Source organism: Taudactylus pleione, unplaced genomic scaffold (assembly GCF_031769625.1).
Source record: "Taudactylus pleione unplaced genomic scaffold, aTauple2 ptg000562l, whole genome shotgun sequence".
Classification (NCBI taxonomy): Eukaryota; Metazoa; Chordata; class Amphibia; order Anura; family Myobatrachidae; genus Taudactylus; species Taudactylus pleione.
In genome coordinates this window covers 3677442-3703012 of record NW_028284964.1, presented here as the reverse complement: position 1 = coordinate 3703012, position 25571 = coordinate 3677442, and the positions used below count along the sequence as shown (strand labels likewise).

Genomic DNA, 25571 nt, shown 5'->3' with positions numbered 1-25571 from the left:
CGGATCGGTACCGGCGTTCTGGTACTGGCGGGGGCGTAGGGAAGACAGCATGGACGTCAGGACTGACTGTCCATGCTGTACATCCAGATGTGCAGCCACAGCTGCATGAAGAAAAGCTTCAGGGGCTCTTTTAGCCCCCACTCCAACAGGTGCAACCAACTCCGGCCGGGCACCAAACGAAACTGAGGTGCCTTGGCTCGGGGGCGGGGTATAGAAGGGGGACCCTAGTGCATCCTGGGAGGCTGAAAGCTTAACTCTATGGTGCCCGATGACTGACGTCACACCTATACCCCAAGGTATCCTGTGGATACCCTATGGACCCTAAAGTAGAAAAAGCTGTGGCCTTTCAATGTGGCACTTCGTATACAGATTCAGACTCAATTGTACACAGATATACAAGTGTTACATATCAAATCAATCAGTGCAGTCTTGTGGTGCGTCTTAGTCGCCCCTCATCGTGACTAATACGCAATTTGTGGGCGAAAAAATATGAGATATGGTAAGAACTTACCCTTGTTATCTCTATTTCTACGAAGTCCATAGGGTTCCACAGGATACCTTGGGGTATAGGTGTGACGTCAGTCGCAGGGCACCAAAGAGTTAAGCTTTCAGCCTCCCAGGATGCACTAGGTCCCCCTCCTATACCCCGCCCCCGGGCCAAGGCACCTCAGTTAGTTACCAAGCCATAGGCCGGAGGAGGAGAAGGAAGAGAGAACAAAGATCTGGACACATACAAGAATCACATTCTCACCAGAGGGAGACGGAAAACCGGTGACCAGAGCAAAGCCCATCTGCAGCACAGGTGCGACAGGGCGGGAGTCCTGTGGAACCCTATGGACTTCGTAGAAATAGAGATAACAAGGGTAAGTTCTTACCATATCTCATATTTTCTACTTCAGGGTCCATAGGGTATCCACAGGATACCTTGGGGATGTCCCAAAGCAGTATCCTTTAAGGGTGGGGACGCTCCTGTGCAGAAAGGAGAATCCGCCGCCCGAAGGAAGCATCCTGAGAGGCGAAGGTGTCAAACCTGTAATACCTCACGAAGGTATGGACAGAAGACCACGTAGCAGCCTTGCAGATCTGAACTGCCGAGGCACCACGTCGAGCTGCCCACGAAGGACCCACAGACCTAGTGGAATGAGCCTTCAGAGAAGGAGGGACCGGTAGGCCTTCATGAAGATAAGCTTCAGAAATAGCCATACGGATCCAGGCTGCCAAAGTTTGCTTTGAAGCAGGCCAACCCTTTTTACGGAAGCCAAAGAGGACAAACAAAGCGTCCGACTTCCTAAACGAAGAAGTGCGGTCAACATAAGTCCTTAAGGCCCGCACAACATCCAAAGAGGCCTCACCCACGGAAAGACCCGGTGAGTTAAAGGCCGGAACAACTATTTCCTCGTTAATATGAAACTGGGAAACAACTTTGGGAAGAAACTCGGGCCGAGTGCGGAGCACTGCCCTGTTCCCATAAAAAACCAAGAAAGGGGGTCTACAAGAAAGAGCCCCTAACTCAGAAACACGTCTGGCCGAAGCAATGGCCAGAAGGAAAACAGTCTTAGCTGTTAGCCATTTAAGATCCACTGAGCCCAGTGGTTCAAACGGCGGTCCTTGGAGAGCCCTCAGGACCACAGCCAAATCCCAAGGCGCCACAGGTGGAACAAAGGGCGGCTGAATGCGGAGAACACCCTGCATAAAGGTGCGCACATCCGGGATTGTAGCAATCCTACGGTGAAACCAGACAGATAGGGCCGAAACCTGTACCTTCAAAGAAGCAAGGCGAAGCCCATGATCTAGTCCCGCTTGCAGGAAGGCGAGAATCCGAGACAGACGAAACTCCCGCGGTGCATAACCTCTCGGTCGACACCACTGGAAGAACGTATGCCACACGCGATGGTATATCCTCGCGGAAGACGGTTTCCGAGCTCGTAACTCGTACCGCACCACAGAGCTGGAAAACCCCCGGGACCTCAGCATGGCCGTCTCAACAGCCACGCCGTCAAAGACAGCTGAGTCAGGTCCGGGTGAAGGCAAGGACCCTGAGACAGAAGGTCCGGTCGTAGCGGCAACCGCAGAGGAATGTCCACGGACAGACCCTGAAGGTCTGAGAACCAGTGCCGTCTGGGCCACGCGGGAGCTATCAACAGGAGCGTCCCTCCTTCCTGTTTGAATTTCCGGATTACCCGTGGAAGAAGGGAGACCGGAGGGAACAGGTATGCGAACCGGAACGTCCACCGGACGGACAGAGCATCCACCAGAGACGCCCCTTCGTCTCTTGTGCGAGACCCGTACACCGGCAACTTGTTGTTGTGTCGGGACGCCATGAGGTCGATTTCTGGAAGACCCCACCTGTCCACCAGTAGTTGAAAAACGTCCGGGTGCAGGGACCATTCCATCGGATGAACGTCCTGGCGACTTAGAAAGTCCGCCTCCCAATTGAGCACTCCCGGGATGAAGACCGCTGATATGGCCGGAAGATTGCGCTCCGCCCAAACCAGGATCCGAGAGACCTCTACGAGAGCCGCCCGACTGCGAGTTCCTCCTTGCCTGTTTATGTAGGCCACGGTGGTAGCATTGTCCGACTGGACCTGCACCGGGCGACCCTGGAGAAACCGCTGTGCCTGCTGGAGAGCATTGAAGACCGCACGGAGTTCCAAGATATTTATTGGAAGCTCCGCTTCTGTCGGCGTCCACCTGCCCTGGAACAAGTGTGGACCCGAAACTGCTCCCCAGCCCCGAAGACTGGCGTCCGTTGTCAACAGGACCCAATTTGGAACCCAGAACGGACGTCCCTTGTTGAGGTGGGTCGTCTGTAACCACCACGTAAGGGACAGGCGAACCTCCTGGGTGAGCACAATCGTCTGGGACTTCAGAGACTGAGTCAGCCCGATCCACTTGGACAGGATCAGGTGCTGCAGAGGTCTGGAGTGAAACTGGGCGTATTCCACCATGTCGAACACCGACACCATGGAGCCCAGTAACCTCATCGCCGAGTGTAAGGACACCCGGCGGCTGTGCAGACAACTGCGCACCCTTGACTGTAAAGCAGAGATCTTGTCCTCCGTCACAAAGATCCTTTGCTGTCCCGAGTCCAATAAGGCTCCAAGATGCAGAATCCTCCGAGACGGGATTAGAGTGGACTTCTGCCAGTTGATTAGCCAGCCGTGCCGTTGCAGCAGTGCAATGGTCAGGTCCAAGTGGCGTAACAGGAGCTCTGGAGATCCTGCCACCAATAACAGGTCGTCCAAATACGGCAACATGCGGACTCCCTGCAGCCGCAGAGAAGCCGCCATGACCGCCATCACCTTGGTGAAAACACGTGGTGCTGTTGCCAGGCCAAAAGGTAACGCCCGAAACTGGAAGTGGTCGCTGCTGATTGCAAACCTGAGGAACTGTTGATGGCGCCAAAGAATAGGGACATGCAGGTAAGCGTCCTGTATGTCCAATGACACCAAGTAGTCCCCAGGTTCCAGCGCCAGAATGATGGACCGTAGGGTCTCCATCCGAAACTTCGGGACCCGCAAAGACTTGTTGAGTGCTTTGAGGTTGAGAATCGGACGATATGACCCATTGGGTTTCTGTACCAAAAATAGATTTGAATAGAAACCCTGGCCCCTCTGGGAGAATGGAACCGCCACTATAACTCCAGCCTGGAGCATAGTGTGCAATACCTTCCGCAGCTCCGTAGCCTTGTTCCGGTCTGATGGGAGACCCGTGGTGAAGAAGCGAGCCGGGGGTCTGTGCCGGAAGGAGAGGGCGTATCCGTGGGAAACCACCTCCAGAACCCAAGTGTCTGTCGTAGTGGTCGACCAACACTGGGCGAACTGTAGCAGGCGGCCTCCCACCCTGGGATCCCCCAAAGGGAGGCCCGGACCGTCAGGCCGCAGGCTTGTCATCTGGCTTGGGGGCCGGACGTCTGGTACTCCATGCCTGCTTCCGGGGCTTGACCGATTTCTTAGGGCCAGCCTGTCGAGGAAACGACTGTGGTTTGGGCCTGCCCTGGGCCCTAGATGACCGAAAGGACGATGGTCCCGAACCAGAAGGAGCAGCGGCCGACGGGAGACAGGCAGATTTGGCTGCCGCCAGCGTGGCCACAATCTTATCCAGATCCGGACCGAAGAGAACTTCTCCGGTAAACGGCAACGCTTCCAGACCTTTCTTGGAATCTGCGTCCGCCTTCCAGGATCGCAGCCACAAGGTGCGACGAGCATCTACCGCTGCTGAAGAAATTCTAGACACCAGAGTACTAATGTCTAGAGCCGCCTCGTTGATGTAGGTGGCCGAATCACGGAGATTGCCAATCAACTCCGCCTGATCGGCCGGACAGTCGGATTCAAAAGAAGCCTCTAATGAATCCGCCCAGCGCTCCATCGCTCTGGCAACCCAGCAAATGGCCATAGCCGGCCGTGCTGCCCCCCCTGCAAGGGAATAAGCGGACTTCAGGCAGATTTCTACCTTGCGGTCCGTAGCATCCTTAAGGGAGGACATGGATGGCATCGGCAATGTGGCACTACGGACAAGACGGGTCACGTGAGAATCCACCTGTGGAGGGGATTCCCACTTCGCAAAATAATTATCCGCGAACGGATAAGCCACCGCCAGGCATCTCTGCGGCTGGTATCTTTTGCCAGGTTGTTTCCACGCCTCCTCTAAATGGTCCACCAACTGACCCGAAAGAGGAAAGACTGTGGCATCGCCCTTCACATCTTTGAAAAAGGCATACTTAGATTTAGCCGCTGGGGGAACTTCGTCCTCAATCACCAAGGCTGTGCGGACCGCCCGAATAAGTCCAGGAATATATACTTTGGACTTAGCATCAGCGTCCTTAGTATGGAGAGGTTCCTGATCGTAAGGATCTAGAATCTCCCCATCATCAGACGTCCCTTCGTCATCCTCATAAGGAGCGGACAGAGACGCCACCGGCCTTTTATGAGACCGCATCACAGACTCCCCTTGCAACACATCCGACAAGTGCTGTACAGAACTCGTCAGGGAGTTAACCCACGCTGGCTCCTGAGAACCCGGGAGCGGGGAAATAGGGAGACTGTGGGGTACCACCAATTGTCGTGGGAACCCCTGCATGGGTGACGACACCACAGACTGCTGGGACAAACCCATCGGAGTAAATGCGGGCTGCGGAGCTAACTGGCCCACTAAAGCTGTTAACGCCTGAGCGAAACAAGCCCAGGGCGGCTCCTGTACCGGTGCTGTAACCGTAATAGGCCGCGCCATGGACAAACACTGCCGGCAAAGGCCCTCCGCGCTACCCTCCCCCTCCGCTAACGGTACTTTGCACGTGGTACACTGTAGCCGGAGGGGAAAATCACTTTCAGACATGATGGCACCACGTATGTGACCTCTCTCACCAATTAAGTATTAAATAGGCGAGAGACCACCCTGCAGCACCGCACCGCAAGGGCTTTAGCAGAAAGAACAGGGACAGTAATAAAGCTGACAGTTTAGAGAAGAAAAGATTACAGGCAGCAGCGCTAGCACAGTCACATACAATGCAGAAAAATAACAATTCCTGCACTAACAGCGCTGATCACTCAACTACACAGACACAGGGCCTGGTAGGACACAGCGCTGCATACACAGACCTGACCACAGCGGAGGAGAGGTATGCGGGGGGACCCAGACCACGATGCTTCCGTCCAGCGCTTCCAGCAGCGTTCACCATGCGTTCTGGAGAAGATGGCCGCCGAGGAGCAGAGAGGAGGCTGGCCTGGGGGGAGGAGCGCTGCCACAGGACCAGTCGGCAGCATGCAGAGAGGGCTGTGTGCAGCGGGGGAGGCGCCGGCTGTGAGACAGGGAAGGCGCGCTCCCCTGGCATGCATTTAACCCCTGGGACGCCGCAGCGCTACCGCTCTGCTGCGGTCCGCTGTCCCAGGGGGTAGTGGAAGCGCAGGTTGGTCGCCTGGCTCCACGCTGCAGCCAGTCCCCAGGGAGCCCCCTGCCTGGGGACTTAGGACCATGTGATCAGCGGGGACCCACCGCGGGACCCCGCTGCTTACCTCTGTCCCCCTTGAATCCGGCCATGGTCCGGAGCATCTGGGGTCACCGCTAGCTGTGACCCCAGACGCCCACCAGCATCCCCGGATCAGTACCGGCGTTCTGGTACCGGCGGGGTGTAGGGAAGACAGCATGGACGTCAGGACTGACTGTCCATGCTGTTCATCCAGATGTGCAGCCACAGCTGCATGAAGAATAAGCTTCAGGGGCTCTTCTAGCCCCCACTCCAACAGGTGCACCCGACTCCGGCCGGGCACCAAACTAAACTGAGGTGCCTTGGCCCGGGGGCGGGGTATAGGAGGGGGACCTAGTGCATCCTGGGAGGCTGAAAGCTTAACTCTTTGGTGCCCTGCGACTGACGTCACACCTATACCCCAAGGTATCCTGTGGATACCCTATGGACCCTGAAGTAGAAAGACACTCTGTGCTAGCAGAGTCACACGGTATAAGGTGCGCATCGAGGGGCTGTTTGGCACTGCTGTAGCCATAGTGCATGAGGACACATCTGTAGTGGTACATATCTGGGATCCATTGTTCAAACCCGCCATAGTAGGAGGGAAGAGGGCATCGATGTGTCTGAACCTGCGGTTGGACTGCCGTAGTCTTCTTTGTTTGGTCACAGTGAGTGGAAGATCTTCGTACGTTTCGTCATGGCGGATTAGGAAGACGTGTCTGTGAGAGTACGCCAGAGATGTGTGATTGAATTTTGTGTTAAACTTGGAAAAGGCGGAAATGAAACTCATGAAATGTTTCGGCAATAACTGGTAATAAATAAATACCCCTTTCTTCTGCAATTTTTCAACATGGATAGAGCTTATGCAAGTGTACCCTGGCGATCAAACTCGGCGACAGATGGGGGGGGGGGGGAAGGGTCCGAGTACAAGGATGCGCACAAGTCTGAATACAGGTGAATATACGCACATTATTCCACGCACGCAAAGTACCATCTGCGGCCAAACTGTGTAATGGTGCGTACACACTGGACGATTAAAGTGGATGACTGAACGATAACGATATCGTTCACTTTATCGTCCATATTTTTACCTAAATGATGAACAATCACGATACGCGTTCCCGCAGGTCGTCCGTCTTTATCGTTCATCGGGCAAACACGCAGGCCAACCTGACGATGTTGTCAGGTTGCTGCATGTTGGGGAATGGGGGAGAGAGCACTGCGCTGAACAATATCGTTAATGATATCGTTCAGCGGGTGTGCTCAATGTCATGAACACCCTGCCAGGGACACACTAGACAATATCGCTCAGGGAACATATCGTCTAGTGTGTATGCTCCTTAAATCCCTACATCAGGCCCTTCGGATATATACATTTTATTAGATAGCCTACAAGCGTTACACTGCCAGTGAGAAGTACACTTCTTCTGCCAGTCACCAAGAGGAACTCGTGCTTGGCTATAATTCGGAAATCTGCAGGGACCAAACAAGTTAAACATTTTTGAACAGTGGCCAAGACATCGCTTCTCCGGAACCCTGTACACTGTGATACAGGGAAACCCCAGCCACTGTGTCCTACGGCACCAACATCTGAACGCTGTCAAGCCGATAAATCCCACCGACATGACGGAAGGAGCTGAACTTGGGACACAACTCTGTATTAAGAACACAGCGCTGTTCCCTCTATCTCACCACCACAAATCAGCATTTCATCTTCAATTTTCAAGCATTTTGTCTTTTAATAGCACGGAGCCTTTGATGCTGGCATTTCCTTACCGTGATTAGCTGTGCAATGCATTAATAGGTCTATGAATATTAAAAGCTGCACTTTTTATTCACAGGAAGCTGGTTAACACATGAAAGCTCTTATAAGGGACACGAGGGAGGGTCTGTGTCACAGATCTCTCCATCTTCTATGGCAGAAGTGCAAGTTCCCTGCTAAGTGCAACATTTACACTTCTACCTTCACTGTAATATCCCAATATTTCATTTATTTTTTCCCTCTCCAATTACTGCACGTTACACAGTACAAGCAAAGAATGTTTTTTTCATGATTATATCCTTTTTATTTTTTGTCGAAGCCGGATGGTTGGCTGAGATCTAAATTGTAAAGTCAAAGTCTGCAAGACGCCATTTTGCGAATGGCTACACGACACCATTTTGCGTATGGCTACACAGCGCTATTTTGTGTTCCCCACACAGTATCAGAAATATACGGCGCTATGTTGTTATTTAGGGTAGTGCGTTTCCCACACAATAGAACACTGTTAAAAGTCCTGACAAAAACAATACGTACATTTATTACTACATATAATATGAACAACCCAGCAAAGCAAGTACCATGGTGTTCACAAACACGTAGACAGTCGAAGCCGGATAATTGGCTGAGACAGAATCTGCTAATATTAAAATCTGCACGACGCCATTTTGCGAATGGCAACAAGACGCCATTTTGCGAATGGCCGCACAACACCATTTTATGGAATCCCACAATATCAGTACATACGGAGATGCTATTATTTAGCGTCGTGCAATTCCCACGAACAATGTTAAAAGTCCTCATTATATAAATACATACATTTACTAAAACATATAATATGAACAACCCTGCAAAACACGTACCACGGTGTACTCCACAAATACATAGTCGCACAACGCTAACTAGCGTCTTTTCTTAATATCCTTATACTTACACATTGCACACTTACATAGGAAGGTTCCCTAGCATTAAGGTTAATATCCAAGGTTATATTCATTATTAATTATGTAATACAGGGACTGTATTTATGATCTCAGGTTTAGTACATGATAAGCAGACTGTGTTTGGTGCCATTCTGAACCACTGTTTATTTGCAGATTTCCGGTTCCATCGGCAAGGAAATCGCAACACGCGTCTGGGATTATGGAGCATAGAGAGATAGGCATTGAAATGTTCATGTAATGTAATTAGCCAGTTTAGACTTATTCTTCGGCGGGAAAACGGACACAAAGAAGCTGTTGGAGGATGAACTATTACAATACAAACTGACCTATGAACTGCATCGTAACAGGAGAACCAGGAAGAAGAACCAATGGGATTATGCCAACTTGTTCTATTGCATTGCCTATCTCTGCAAGGGTTTATATGCAAGCACCCTGAATCTGCTAGTCAGTCATCTTTTCTTTGCTGTTGACGGAGGTTTCATAGTTGATGCGGGAATCTGGATTCAGAGAGCATGTGTATGTATTCGACTGTACCTAGTGATTGTATAATCTGTTTGCGCTAATTGTATTTAGATCACAGCGTGTAACTATCTTTTTGTGCTTTGGAACCACAATCAAAGCTGGAAAGCTATTATTTATTGTGCGACTTATAACGGTAAATAGCGACATTTAGTGTGTATAGATAGGAATTCATAAGACGCACAACGCATACTACAGGTTGAGTCTCCCATATCCAAATGCTTGGGACCAGGGGTATTTTGGATAACGGAATATTCCGTATTTTGGAATAATTGCATATCATAATGAAATATCTTGGGAATGGGACCCAATATACACACAGAATGCATATATGTGTTATATGCACCTTATACACATAGCCTGCAGCTCACAATATTTTCAATAATTTTGTGGCTCAAGCAAAGTTTGTGTACATACATGAAATAATTTTATATTTCATTTACACCCTATACACACAGCCTGAAGGTAATTTTATACCATATTTTTAATAATTTGTGCCTTAGACAAAGTTTGTGTACATTGAACCATCAAAAATCAAAGGTTTTATTATCTCAGTCATGCCAAAATTATTCCGTATTTCGGAATATTTGGATATGGGAGACTCAACCTGTAGCATCTTTTCTTAATGTCCCCACACCGACACATTACATACTTACACAGAAAGGTTCCCTAGCATTAAGGTTAATATTAAAGGTTTTATTTGTTATCAACTCTATTGTGAAATATATATATATTTGGTATTTAAGGTTTTTAATACATAAGCAGACCGTGTTTGGTGCTATTCTAAACCACTATTTGCAGATTTCCGGTTCCATCGGCAAGCAAATCGCAACGTGCGTTTGCAAGTTATGGATCATAGAGAGATAGGCATTGAAATGTACTCTGTAATGTCATGTTTATTAGCCAGTTTAGACTTGTTCTTCGGTGGGAAAACGGACACAAAGAGCCGTTGGAGGATGAACTATTACAATACACACTGACCTATGAACTGTATCGTAACAGATAAACCAGGAGGAAGAACCAATGGGATTATGTCAACTAGTTCTATTGTATTGCCTATCTCTGTAAGGGTATATATGCAAGCACTCTAGATCTGGTAGTTAGTCATCTTTTTCTTTCTGTTGGCGGAGGTTTCACATTTGATGCTGGGAAATCTGGATCCAGAGCGACGCGTATGTATCGACTGTACCATGTATATGTATAATCTTTTTGCGCTAAATTGTGTTCAGATCAAGGCGTGTAACTGAATTCTTTTTATATAATAAGTTTTTGTGCTTTGGAACCACATTCAAAGTCTGGAAAGCAATTATTGCTTGTGTGGCTTGCAACGCTAAATAGCGACTTTAGGGTATAAAGATTAATAGGAATTCATATTTTATAGTGGATCTGTTGCTGACGTGCACTAAAGGCCATTGAAACAATATTCTATTTACCAGGAGTTAGTGAATTAGGGATGTCACCAACATCGGTTACATTTATAGGCTGCATTATCAGACATATCAGTTTGACCCGAGTAGATTTGCTGTTAATAGTTCCATGCATGGCAAAGTCACTTAAAGCGGGCTCCCCTGTGCCCTGACCAGGCCACGCAGCTTTCTCTAACTCTGACGCCTCTTACCCTCACACAGGATCCGCAGTAGTTTGCGTTTACACGATCATCTGTATCTTAAAATGAGAGAACAGAGACAAATTATCCCGTGTTATCCAAGGATTCCAAGCACGTTAAAATACACCAGAAGACACTTCTTCCAAAATCACAGAGGAAGCTCATAGAGTAACTATTACAGCAGCCGTTCTCAAATTACTTTGCTCTGGGACCCACTCTGACAAAATGTGTTTTTTTGTTGTTGTTTTTTTAACAGGACTCCACTGAGTTACTGCAGAACAGTGCTGCTAGAGAAATCCTTCTGACATACCCTGACATGGCATCAGACATCCCCACGCACCCCTGACATGGCATCAAACATCCCCACGCACCCCTGACATGGCATCAGACATCCCCACGCACCCCTGACATGGCATCAGACATCCCCACGCACCCCTGACATGGCATCAGACATCCCCACGCACCCCTGACATGGCATCAAACATCCCCACGCACCCCTGACATGGCATCAGACATCCCCACGCACCCCTGACATGGCATCAGACATCCCCACGCACCCCTGACATGGCATCAGACATCCCCACGCACCCCTGACATGGCATCAGACATCCCCACGCACCCCTGACATGGCATCAGACATCCCCACGCACCCCTGACATGGCATCAGACATCCCCACGTACCCCTGACATGGCATCAGACATCCCCACTTACCCCTCCCCTAATTATATATATTAACCTTTTTGCCTTCTGAAGAAACCGCTTTTTAACAGTGGAGAAACTAGTCAAGGATTAAAGGAAACTCTGCCTATTTGTTATTACCTACAGGAACTTTTACAGTCGTCTACTATACCCTTTGTGCTACCAGCCGGAGAAGCATGACCACCTGTATACTCCCTCCTAGAGACTGCATCTGCCGGACATAGTCAGTCTGCCTCACACTATCAAACCAATGGGGAGAAATTAACCCACACTGACTACTATGTACTAAGAAAAGGGAAGATTGGAATGAGAGAGCTGAAAGTTCTCCTCACTAAAACTTAGGGCCCGCTATTTGTGGCCACTCGCTCTCAAAAAGGGTCCGTCTATACAAAACATGCGCTCGCTCTTTGCGGTGTAAAGACGCCTCTATGTTTTAGCGGGCGAGGGCTTATTGCGCTCGTAAATGTTTAAAGACACCCCCTTGCCACTCGCAACAAACGTCATCTCAGGGAAATGTAGGATTAATCAGGACATCGGGAGCCATCGGAGCTGCTCGCAGCACTTAAGGTAGACCTAGGATCCCGCAAGCAGTGCGAGCAGTTCATGGAAAATTCATCCAAGTCACATGTTCAATGACGCTACTTTGCTAATTATGCACACCCATTAAACTCCGTTCTGACGGACGGGCACGGCTGCATTCGCACACCCACTCCACCATGCATAAGCACCTTCTGCTGTTACCACCCACAAACGGCACTGTCACTCAAAGTAGCGGCCAGGCTGTGTACTACGAGCGGACGATTTCACATCGCAGAGCTTGTTAGCGCATGTGCACTGCATATTATACGCAGTTGTGCGCCCATCGCACAGAGCGAGCGAGCGCAGCTTAGCGTCTGGGTCTGAATCAGGCCCACACTTCTTACACACTGCGAAACGTTATGGGCATTTGAGTCTGATATTACATCTCCCCAAAAGGAGGTTGAGTCAGGTGCTTTATTTGGCATTTGCTTGGAGACAAGGGTTACAGACGATCAGCTGTTGAACTAGAATTAAACAAGGATACTGAATAGCTGCCCTGAATTGGGCTTTTATAAGGAAGACTTTTTCTTCTTTTTTCACTACAGCATCCTATATAGGAGCGACAGAAAAGTGATAACCGATTGCAGCAGACTGTATGTTTGTGCTAATTTACATTGCAAAGTATTTTTAAATGTTGATGTATTAATACACATTCTTATTAAATTGATGAAAGGATTCATGTGCACTCCTTGTTATTAAAAAAAAATTTATTTATAGAACAATATATAAACCTGGTTATACTCCATAACACTTAGGAGTATATTTACTAAAGTGCAGGTTTTTAGAAGTGGAGATGTTGCCCATAGCAACCAATCAGATTCTAGCTATTATCCACTAGAAGGTGCTAGAAAAATTATAAATAGAATCTGATTGGAGATGTTGCTCATAGCAACCACTTTTAAAAACCCACACTTTAGTAAATATACCCGTTACTGTTTTGGCTGGACTTGGACATCTGCTACTGAAGTCTACACAGAGGTGGGAAGGCACAATTTCCTCCTCCGGCCTTGGACGCTGGAGCTGGACATAGATGCGTCAGGAGTCCACTGCTGGAGCCCCCGTATTGAGGTAGCGGAGCATAACTTTAATCCACCTGCAGCCCTTCTGGATGTGCCTTCCCTGTGACCTCCCCACGCTGTGCTGAGGAGGAAGTCACGGTGCGCAGGGCCGTCTGACTACTTCCTCTTTCCCAACGTGCAGCGTGTCTCTGCCATCCGGGAGCCAGACTGTGCGACCCCATCTGAAGATGGTCGTAACCCCCAATTTGATAATGGCTGCATAAGAAGATTGATTATCAGCCTGTATAGCAGGTGAGGCCCAGTCGATGTTAGCTGTAATGCGAGACCCAGCAACCAACCACCTGTGATTCCAGCTACTGAAATGTACAACTGAGAATACAGAATGGACTTAGAACACCAAGGGGGAGATGTAGCAAATAGTGTAAACACTGGACAAGTTGCCCATATCAACCAATCAACTTTGAAGTATAATCTATCAAGTACATTCTATAAAATGATAGGTTGAAGCTGATTGGTTGTTACTGGCAACTTCTGCAACCTTTACACTGTTTGATACATCTCCCCCCAAATCTCAGACTTAACAATCAAACACCAAAAATACTCCAAGCACAGACCATATATGAAGCTAGCTGTGATGCCCAGTGTTACCTGGATTTTATTTATCTTTCTCCACCTCCCTCTTTCTCTCAAGCTCTCTTCTCCCTCCCCATTCGCTCTCCCTCCCTTCCCCCTTTTCTCTTTCTTATCCATCACAACATATTCTACACACCTCTCCTTCTCCCTTCCCTCAATGTCTCTCTCTCTCTCTCTCTCTCTCTATCACCCGTGTAGACCTGACACTGGTGGGAGGGTGCAGAGTTCAGAGCAACTGTCATTACATTATAACGTGGTGACATTTTTATCAGCAGTCGATTTTATTATATTGATCCCTGGCACATAGGGGCCAACTTGACCCAGCCCCTCACTTCTAAAAGGTGCAAGACTTCTCAGTGAAACCAAATCGGTATTATCAGATGGAGGATGACTGACTCTATTCTGGCTCGGAAGATTAGAGCTAGAAACAGGATTCAGTGATGCAACCACGCCAGGCGGGGCTTTCCCTGACACGGTCGCATCTGATGCGATTATGTCATAAAAGCCTGCCAGCGGCAGAGTGTTTGTACTTTATTTACCTGGGGAAGAGATGGCACCAGGATGCACTAAGGAAAGAAGGCAAGCCGGCAGAGGCAGCTTGTGATGCTCTGGACACTGTTCTGCTGGGAAACCTTGGGTCCTGGCATTCATGTGGATGTTACTGTGACACGTACCACCTACCTAAACATTTTTGCAGACCAAGTACACCCCCTCATGGCAACGGTATTCCCTGATGGCGGTGACCTCTTTCAGTAAGGAAATGCACCCTGCCACACTGCAAACATTGCTCAGGAATGGTTTGAGGAACATGACAGAGTTCAAAGTGCTGACTTGGTCTCCAAAATCCCCAGATCTCAATACGATCGAGCATGTGTGGGATGTGCTGGCAAAACAAGTCCGAGCCATGGAGGCACCAACTCACACCTTACAGGACTTAAAGGATCTGCTGCTAATGTCTTGGTGCCAGATACCACGGGACACCAGGAGAGATCTTGTGGAGTCCACGCCTCGACAGGTTAGATCTGTTTTGGTGGCACAACGGTGGCCTACACAATACTAGGCAGGTGGTTTTAATATCATGGTTGATCGCTAAATTGCAAATAAATCAACACTACGATCGAAAATTAAACTTGGCACATGTGCTGTGAGACTCAGACGCATGTGCAGATTCCCGGTAATCCAACTGCATAAACATGGTCATTGCGTTCAGCTCTGAATCAGGCCCTAGTGTCCACTTTCTTCTGTGGAAATTGTTAAATTGGTGGAAAAGTGTCCAATTTGTGTGCAATATTCACAGCTGGACATGCTCAGAGAATAGATGTAATGCAGGTTGCTCACAGGCAATTGGAAGTTATGTACAGGAGACTGTAGGGCAGGGGTCTTCAACCTTGTCCCTCCAGCTGCTGTGAAACTACACATCCCAGCATGCACTGCCATAGTTTTAGCATGCTGTTATATAAAAAAGGTGGCAGTGCATGCTGGGATGTATAGTTCCACAGCAGCTGGAGGGCCAAGGTTGAAGACCCCTGCTGTAGGGGATGTAGTTATGAGACCTCTCAATACTGACATCCGAATCCCGAGAAGGGACTTAAAATAGGCGCTGAAATACCAACGCCTATCTTAATCCCGATGCCGGAATGCCGAAGGACGCCAAGCCGAACGAGGTAAGTCCGGGACGCCCTTAGCGTTAGCCGCAGGAGGGGGTGTAGCTTTGGTGGAGCGTAGCGGGGTTAGGTTTAGGTTTGGGGGAAGGAGGTTAGGCACCCCTAGGGGGAAGGGTTAGGCACCCCCAGGGAGAGGTTAGGGTTAGGCACCCCCCACGGGAGGGTTAGTTTAGGGTGCGGTAAGGGGGTTAGGGTTAGGCACCCCCGGGGGGGGGGGGGGGGGAGGTTAGGGTTAGGCACTAGGGTTGGAGGTTAGGGATAGGCAGGAGAGGGATAGGGAGGGTTAGGGGTGGGGTACTTACCTGCCCTGTCGGGATCTGCTCCCTTCGGGCTGCTGGCGTCGGGATGTGAACCAGCAGCTATTCAGCTACCGGGACTTCATACCCATTCTGACTGTAGCTGGACCACATACATGCATATTGAGTAGAAGAGTCAGTCCACTGGGAAAGGCCCAAGAGAAGAGGGTATTGCACAACACGGGACCAATCAGGCCCAGCAAACACCACAGAGAACATCTGGGTAAATAACATTTATCTTACCTACTGTACAAGTTTGCTTTATCGTGTCTGGTAGCCCCTGATGCTGATGTAAATGTGAGGTGGAGAGACAGTGAGATGAAAATGTTAAAGAGATCAGCTGGTCAGAACTCTGAATTTACCCTATTATCAGATCATTATGACAATACACCAGATTTCCTGTGAACACCCTCCCTAAAGATTCATTAGATCATCTCTACCAACATATTAAGAACACCCCCCCGACCGATTTTAAAATCAACAGACTGTGCCCATTTAACCCTTGTGATCTCATACACAAGTTATGTACTCAGGCCCTGACTCAGAGCGCTCGCTCTGAATCAGGGCAGTTTTTTCTTTTTTGTGGAGCCGGCCACCTGGCCGCTCGCTAAGCTGTGGGTGTCCACCCACAGCTTTTGCGAGCGGGCAAGTGATGGTTGCGACTATCGGGCTTGCGACGAGACCCTTGAGGTAGGGTCTCGTTCCCGCAAGCCCCAGTGAGCTTCTTGCTCTAATAGAGCTGGAAGCTCACTACTGACATCACTCGTGATGTCAGTAGGGCCGCCCTCAAACGGCAGGCGTTAATTCGGGAACGACTCCGTTTGGCCAGCCACCCCCCCTCCCCGCCTACAAAACGGGGCGAGCTGTCGATCAACATCGACAGCCACCCCATTTTGTTGCCGGCCCCGGAGCGAGTGATTTCTAGCTCAGGCTGCCCGGCCATCGGCTCGCTTGCGAGCGGGTCTGAATCAGGCCCTCATTCCATAAATCGAGACCTGCGGACCTTATGACTGACTAAAGGAGGGCCACAAATTCTGTTGGCTTAATCAAGTGCCCTAGAGCGCTTCAGTTTTTCTAATGCATTATAGTGTTTACACATTTCAATTTGTACAACATAGGCTAAAGTGTATTTTAACACTGGGATTTCTGGGATTTGCATGCACTTTATGTAATGCACCTGGAGACAGAATTCTGCCCTCCGATTCACCACCATCCTGGCATAATCCACAGGAGAAACCCATTTACAAGTAAACTGATTATAAAACCTTGGAAACCAGATGTAATAATTATCTGCATTGTCCAGAGACAAGGCCACCTGTTGACTGATGAAGTAATAAGAGGTCAATGTCTATATTAAATGGCAAGAAAAACACAAGACACAGCATTTTCAGCTTCCCTGCATGACAATAAAACAATAAACACTCATGGTCTCCGCAGCGGAGGGCAGTCAATCTGTGACGGAAGACACAGTCACTGTCCTCGGCACTCTCACAAAACACCTCTATTTTGGGAAATGGACCCCAGCTCCACCCAGGAACGCCTGCAGCTTGTCAATCAGGATGCGGAGTCCAGGGCACTGCGAGCAATGTCGCAGGACGAGATCTGCACATGGGCAAGTGTGGCTTTTGCGCTTATCTCAAACCGTCAGAGGTGTACGTGAACATCGGATATCCATATAGATCTTATATTCCCATAAATGTATATGTGCATATAGGACAGTCTTATGCAACCCAGGGCTCTTAAGCTGTTGTATAAATGCATGTCCCAGCTTTTGGTTGTTAGTGCAAGCTGGTACTTGTAGTCCCTCAGCAACTTGAAAGCCACAGATGTCCTAGCTGCAGTTTAGATTTTAACTGTTGTAAAGTTGAGACATGTAAGCAACACATGGTAACCAATACATAAGTACATTATGGTTGAAGACCTCTGTCTGGATTATAGTCTAAGGGGGGAATTCAATTAGCTCCGATAAGTTAACGGGGGTGAAAAAGAAAGGTAGCCCTGGACAATAGCTATTCAATTAGACTCCCTTTTTCACCCGATACTTTGTCAACTCCTATTAAATTGACATGTTAACGGGCATTAATACACAGAATCCGTGAAAAGTTTACAGATTCGTGGGTTAACAGGGTCGTGGCACCCATTAACCAATGAGTTATCGGGGATTTATTTTTTCACTTACAGTGAAATGGTGAAAAAAATCCCCAATAAGCGCTGTGGGTGGCTTTAGGGGATCAATTAGCCTGTGGTAAATAACTGAGGCTAATTGAACTCCCCCTTATACATTTCATTAGACCCATCTATTAAAGCCAGTCTGGGTTCAGGGCCAAACACAGTAACACGTAGTTATATTCTCACTCGTTCTAATCACAAGGCAAATCAGAAATTTGGATTATTAGACAAAAAAAAAAAAAAAAGGCAAAGCAATTTCAAGGAGTCCCCTGATTCGCTGATGCAGGAAACCAGTGACAACTCAGATATTTATCACTTGGCAACACTCAGACATAGCAGTTGATAATAAATGATGAGATAATGGCAGATACGGCATAGATATGTCTCCATATACATAATAATAATACATTTTTCCATCACAATAAATCAATTCGAATCAGAATGCCAAGTGGCTTATAGTTATTATTATAACTATAGTGGGTGAAAGTTAATAACACAGGATCGCAGACACGCCACTGGCTGTCAGGAAGAATCAGATGTCTGCAATTCTGAATATACTGTCAGCGAAATCCCATTTTTGTTGTGAAGTAGAGAGAGAGAAAAAAAAACTTGTTTGAACAGGTGAATCCGCAAAGGTGTCTGTATGAGAGAAGGCAGCATCAGACGCACCAAGGCTAGAATAGGGGGATAGAGCATACTAAGGGACTTTGGGGATTGCAGATTTCACTGTCTATGGGCTGCAGAAATGTCATCTGTTTTTCTTCCATATACATTTAAATCCGCCTTATAACATCGCACAGCATCGCCGCCTGCTTTCCAAATCACTCTATGGAGATACATGGGCATTAGAATTAATTCAAAATGTCCACACATACAAATACTGCCAAATCCATCAATCACAGCCTACAAACTGGGCTCATTCAGAAACTTAGCAATTCCTCTCTATGCAGTGGGAGATGGCAGGGGCTGACATACACAACGTAGCCATGCTGTGTCAACACCACATCTTACCTGATTATATATATATATATATATATATATATATATATATAGAAAAAAAAATAGCTCAAGTTTTGAAGTGCTGTAAGTTTCAGGCCTGATATTAACATCCCCCTCCCCAATGTATATTATGCACATGGGTTTTGCACAGATCATAGGTGGCACGCAGCATGGAGGGAGATATAGAGGCAATACAATACAGATATACACACATACCTGCTCCTTGGATGTGCAGGGCTGAGATGCTGGCTGGCTGTCTGATGGATGGATGTGTCAGCCCATTTCCCGGCTCACAGCCCTGTTACACTGTTGCTTCCATCTCCTCCTCTGCAGTCGGTAAGGGGAAGGCTGGCTGTGGAGGATGGAGGGATCAGGCAGTGCACTGGCAGCAGATCCCCGGGATCCACTCTCCCACCCAGACACAGACACAGCTCTCTCCTGCTCCCAGCCCGGCCCCGGTGACAGGCTGCACAGCTCTCCGCTGGGTCCTACACTCCACCTCTTACATACATGGACGCCCTGAGCATCTGCATGGCTGGTGACAGCCTCCTGCAGTATGTACAGTGGTACCCTCCCTCATATCCTCACTGAGGGGACAAGTGCTTATAACCAATGTCTGCTGCTCTTAGTAGTCTATGTGCTCTAAACATACCTGCACTCACTCTCTTCCATATATTCATAGCTGAGTAAGTAAGCTAGATGAGACATGCACTCTGCTTATACTGATCAGTACAATGATATATACAGGCAGTGTCTACACCAGGGGTTTCCAACCACGGTACTCAAGGCACACAAACAGTCCAGGTTTTAAGGATAGTCAAACTTGAGCACAGGTGTCTTAATTAGTAGCTCAGTTATTTTAATTTTTACCATCTATGCTCAAGCATGGATATCCTTAAAACCTGAACTGTTGGAGTGCCTTGAGGACCGAGGTTGGGAAACACTGGTCTACTCTACACAGAGGTCCCCAAACTCGGTCCTCAAGGCATCCTAACGGTCCAGGTTTTCAGGATAACCATGCTTAGGCACAGGTGACTTAATTAGTACCTTAGTCAAATTGATTTAACCAATTTAACCATCTGTGCTCAACCATGGATAGCCTTCAAACCTGAGCTGTTAAGGTGCCTTAAGGACCGAGTTTGAGAACCTCTGGTCTATGAGGTGCACATGATTGTATATCAAGGTGACAAGATTTGTAGGAATATTTTTTGGGACCTTTGTACAAATATAAATATAATAACCAGATTCCCAATTCATTATAATTTATAGTAAAATAATATCCAAAATGACTAATATACTTTACAGTAGTGCTACAGTAAATAAATTTAAATGAATAAGAGCCTAACTACTGTACCATTATACACCTCACCAAGGACAAGAAAAAGTAATAGTTTTTGTGATATTTATTAAAAAAACAAATAACAATTTTAAAAAATTACCCTCTACCACATCCCCAGGCCTGTTTCCATCATTATTAGCAAATATTTGGCTTTCAGTACCATTATTAAAAGGCAAAAAATGATGCAAAGCATTTTCTTCTTAAAAAACAAACAAACATTTGATATATATTATTTTATAATCTGTTTTAAACATGAAGCATACCTTGTCACTGTCCAGATTTAGGTTGGGGTCGTGGAACAGTCCTGATAAGAAAGGTCCTCCTGTCCCACCAGTGGACACCTTAGTCCAGTGGATCGGAAAACCTGGCAGTACGATCCGTTGACTGCAGCTCTGCAAAGCTGTGAAGAAGTGCCTCAGGCACCTACACTGGTTCATGGGGCAATACATTTGTTTATTTCAGGGGAAGGAGGAGGGAAAGGGGTGGCCTGGCCCTTCAGAAGCAACAGAGATATGGCCATGCTTACATCATCGCACCAAGAGGAGGGGAATTATAGAGGCCCAGGCCACTGTAGCGTCCCCTTCCCCCCCCCAGCGATGCTGTGGCCATGGTTCCCGATGCACTGACCAAAGTATTGTATATAATGAGATGGTGTAGCCGTGCCCCCTCCATTGTCTGGGACCACCCACCCTGCCCATCATGGCAATGCCACATTCCCTGTGTGACACCCCCTTTCACAGGGGATCCGGTCTAAATATCTAAAGTAAAAAGGTAGACAATCTCTAGATAGACACCAGATGACAAGGGACAAGAGGTCGACACACTAAAGGTCGACATGTAAGACGGTCGACGGGTACAAGTGGTCGACATGGTCAAATGTCGACACAAACCTGGTTTCTTTTATTTTAGGGTCAGGGTTAGGTTTTGGGTTAGGCACTTACCGGAGGGTTAGATATAGGCACTTAACCCGACGGTTAGGGTTAGGCACTTACCCTGTCGGTTAAGGTTAGGCACCAGGAGGAAGGGTTAGGGTTAGGCACTTATCAGAGGGTTAGGGTCAAACACTAGAAGGGACGGTTAGGGTCAGGGACCTACCCCGATGGTTAGAGTTAGGCACCAGGAGGGAGGGTTAGGCAGGGCTGTAACTAGGGTAGTGTGACCAGTGCCATGGCACAGGGCACCGCAGGGCAGGGGGCACTGTTTGGGCATGTCAATTTTTCTGTTTATTATCATTCTTACTTGTAGCTTCCTCTTCTTTTATCCCCAGCATCTCCTGGCCTCTCCTAGCTCTTCCCTGGACCTTCCCCATGAGGCCATGGCCCTTTTTCAGGTGCACTATCTTATGTAAAGGAAAAATAAAAAGTGTAGCACTGGTAGACAACAATAATAAAATTTAATAAAACACAATTATACATACATGCACATAAACATATAACATAGAAATTGATGAACCTGATGAGTATCTTATATGATTATGCAAGTAAATGTTCCTTCAATGTGATTTCCCTGACACGTGTCAGATAATTGGAACAATAAATGAAAATGGATAAGGATCTCATCCAAGTTGAACAAGATCTGCAATGTCCAATCCACTTGACAAAAAGGAGAAGTATTCCGATAATTAGCTGCTTATGTGACACAGAAGTTTGGAACATAAAGATGGATGAGGTGCGTGATGGATGAGGTGTGGGCCCAAGGGCCCGAAACGCCCCCTGCAGCAGTGACCAGTTGGTAAATTTGTGATATTTTTCCTGTTGGGGCCCCAGTGCATTGCTTTGCCCAGGGCCCACAGTGCTGTTAAGACAACCCAAAAAACACGTGTGTCGACCATTTTTATGCGTCGACCATTTTTATGTCGACATTTTGTACCTGTCGACGTTCTGACATGTTGACCTTTAGTTTGTCGACCTTTTGTCCCTGTCGACCTATTGACTGTCTAACATCTGGGGGTAAATTTACTAAAGTGAGAGTTTTTAGAAGTGATCTTTAAAGTGATGTTGCCCATAGCAACCAATCAGATTCTACTTAACATTTAACTAGCACCTTCTAGAAGATAATAGCTAGAATCTGATTGGTTGCTATGGGCAACATCTCTTTTAAAACGCACTTCAAAAAACTCTCACTTTAGTAAATTTACCCCCTGGCGTCTATCTAGCTTTTTACTGTAGATCTTTCAATCCACATCCTTTCACAGGATGCCCTAATATCAAATGCTCCAAATTTGGGAGTTAAAACTGAAAGGACTACATAAAGGCTGATGCTGAGCTAGGCACGAAGTGACTGTGTTTGCGTTACTAACTTACGCTACTGCCAGTTTCCATAGGGCTACTGTGGGGGTCCGTGTAACTTCAAGCGGGATGGGGATGGAAGCCCACTATTTTTCCATCCACAGCTGCGACTGTCACCATTAGTATGGGCACGTGCAATAGCCGTATTGGGTACGGGATCCCGGAGGTCGAGATGACAGAATTTCATAAGTATCCCAACCCCTCTAACCCATCTTTCCCACAGCCTAACCCTCCCCCCTCCCTGCAGCCTAATCATAATCCCCCCACCACAGCCTAACCCTAAACTTAACCCTAATACTGTTGGGATATCAGCGGTCGGGATTCTGGAGCTGGGATACTAACCGCCGGCATTCTGCCCGCCGGCATGCTGACTATGTCCCCACCAGCCCCATGCTGGGTGTGAGAGATCCGTCTGAAACAGGCTACACTTATCCGTACGCCCGTACCAGAATAGCTCAGAACTAAATCTACACACCCACAGTACCCCCATGACCCTCCCACAATACCGAACAGCTTCCGAGCGATTGCACTGTCACCGCCAAGGTCCCGAATCAAAAGGTCCACTTCACAGAAAGACAGATCCTGCAAAGAATCAGACGTAGATAGGGAAAATGTGTCAGTTCTCATCTGCTGTATGCTAAACGCGATTTGCGTCCGTGCAGAAAGATCTGTCTGATCAGAATCAGCCTAATTGTGGCAGGCCCATTTTGGAGGGTAATTCCACCCAAAATACAACTTTGATCCCACAAGTTTAATGATGACATCACAGGTTTAGGGGGTGGGACCGTCACAGGGTGGCATAGATGTAATACCCCGAAAATGAGAGAATAAAAATGTTAAGGTACGGGAGAATGCTGGAGTTACCTCAGTGATGGATCAGTCTTCTAAAGGGCGGCATCCACTAGACGATTTTAGCAGGAGATTGAACGATAACGATATCGTTATCGTTCAATCATTTAAAAATCGTTTAAAATTGTTTGCAAATCGTGCAGTAATTGTTTCTAACGATGTACGATGCGCGCTCCCGCTGGTCGTTTGATCATCTCCTCCATCGACTGAACATGCAGGTCAATTTCACTTGATTGCTTACAAATCGTTTACACATCGTTCACACTGAACGATCAAACGATGAACCACTATAGCTGAAAGCTCTCAATCACAGATTGAAACAACATAGTTTATCGTTAGATCTTTTGCAAATCGTTTGCAAATAGTTCAAAGTGGAAGATCAAATTTCAAGGGAAACTTCAAGGGAAAATCATTAAGAGGTTGGACAGGGAGTAGATCATCTAGTGGATGTGCCCCATTAGTTAATCTTTTGGTGCAACTCTCAACTCATATGTCAGACACAAACAGAATTGCAGCAAAAATGTATTCTAATAATTCTTGCATTTATTAATAATAACACCAAACGGTGACTGGAATGAGTCAGTTTGACTTAAATGAATCATTGAAGTAATTCACACATAACGTTCAATACAAGTATAAATATGCACAACCTCAACTTTAATAATGAATTATCTGGTTCTGCACAATGGCCCTCATTCAGAGCCGCTCGTTAGCGGCAGTACGCTCGTTCCGAGCGATGTTTGCACATCTGCGCATGCGTACGCTTTTTAGTACGCATGCGCGAACCAGTCAGTGCGGCCGAAAATCGTTTGTACGCTATATAGCGAGTGCCTGCTATTCTGAGTGACAGAATGAGGCGTATGTGGGTGGTAACAGGGGAAGGTGCTTGAAAATGGGGAGTGGAGATCCGAACGCAGGCGTGCTTAAAGGTCAAAACGGGCGTTTTATGGGTGTGTATATTTAAAACAGCAGCGTCAATGACCACGTCACTGGGTTATTTTACAGCCAGAACTGCTCGCAAATTTGTGGTAGCAAACACCAACCACAAGAATAGCGAGCAGTTCATACGCTGGTCGATGTACTCGATTAATCTAATAAATAGCGGACATGACGTAGGATGCGAGCGGCCAGGGGGCGTTTTTAACAAATAAACGAGCGTATGTTTTGCTCGTTCGTTCAGACTTAGAGGTGTGAACAGACTGCAATGTGCGTACGGATCATTTGAATAGACACCCCTTGTTTTTAAACGAACGACCGCAAATAGCGAACGGCTCTGAATGAGGGCCAATGAGTCTAAAATAACAATATTACTACAGACTTAGCTAACACTGACTATAATACCTGCAGTTCTAGGTCGCATTTGAGTTCCTGTGTGTACACGTTGGGGCCCATAATCGCATGCATGCACAAAATTAGTTTTTACTTAAACAGTATTGTTGCAGCGCTGTTGGTGAGATAATAGCTGTTATATCCATGCCACAGAGCGACTGCTTGTGTGTGCAATAAATGTCTGTCACAAAATCTGAGGCAGGATCTTAGGATGCAGCTTACCCTCCGGAAGGTAGACACAGCTTACTGGAACTTTGTGTTAATAACATGGAAATAGACTGTGGCACTACAAGTCCCAGCCACTCTTTTGCTGTAGCTTGTTTCCTCTGCTTCTGTGCAGGAGCCACCATCTCAGCACACGCCCCCTCATGTGTAATGGCCACGCCCTCTCCCAGCACACGCCCCCTCATGTGTAATGGCCACGCCCTCTCCCAGCACACGCCCCCTCATGTGTAACGGCCACCTCTCCCAGCACACGCCCCTTCATGTGTAACGGCCACGCCCTCTCCCAGCTCCTCCTCCAACTGCCATTTCAGCCTGCTGCCCATCACTCTGCTCTCTCCAACTGTTGTTTTTCTTTTTAAATCAACTTTATTAAAAATGTCACTGACTTTCACTCCCTTTTCCAAAATGGCCAATTAAATATCATCTCTTATGAGATGGCCGTTGTCAGAAACACTTGTAAAATAATAGTCTACAATGGCTGGGTATTATCTGTGGCTGGGACAGGTCTTTAAGTGATACCACATACTGTACCTGCAGGGTATCACATGCTTCCCCTCCAAAAAATGCGTGTCCTCACGCACTACATTTTCCACAAAGTCTCTAGTCCAACTGCCATTGACTTAAACTAAACATGAAACTTTAAACAAGTATAACAGAACAAATATATGAACATTTGCTTTGTTCTACTTCCT

The 25571-nt window shown here is 47.5% G+C and overlaps 1 protein-coding gene across 2 annotated transcripts in view; it reads right to left on the bottom strand.

Moving 5' to 3' along the window:
- Positions 1 to 20538, bottom strand: part of RAB27B (RAB27B, member RAS oncogene family) — a 321089-nt gene extending 300551 nt beyond the window's left edge. The window contains exon 1 of one of the 2 annotated variants that reach the window (XM_088452999.1): positions 20452 to 20538. The gene's annotated coding sequence lies outside the window, so the exon portion shown is untranslated. Of the gene's footprint in view, positions 1 to 19065; positions 19419 to 20451 lie in introns of those variants that run through there. The other variant, XM_088452997.1, reaches the window with a different exon arrangement.
- Between the last annotated feature and the right edge of the window lie 5033 nt (positions 20539 to 25571).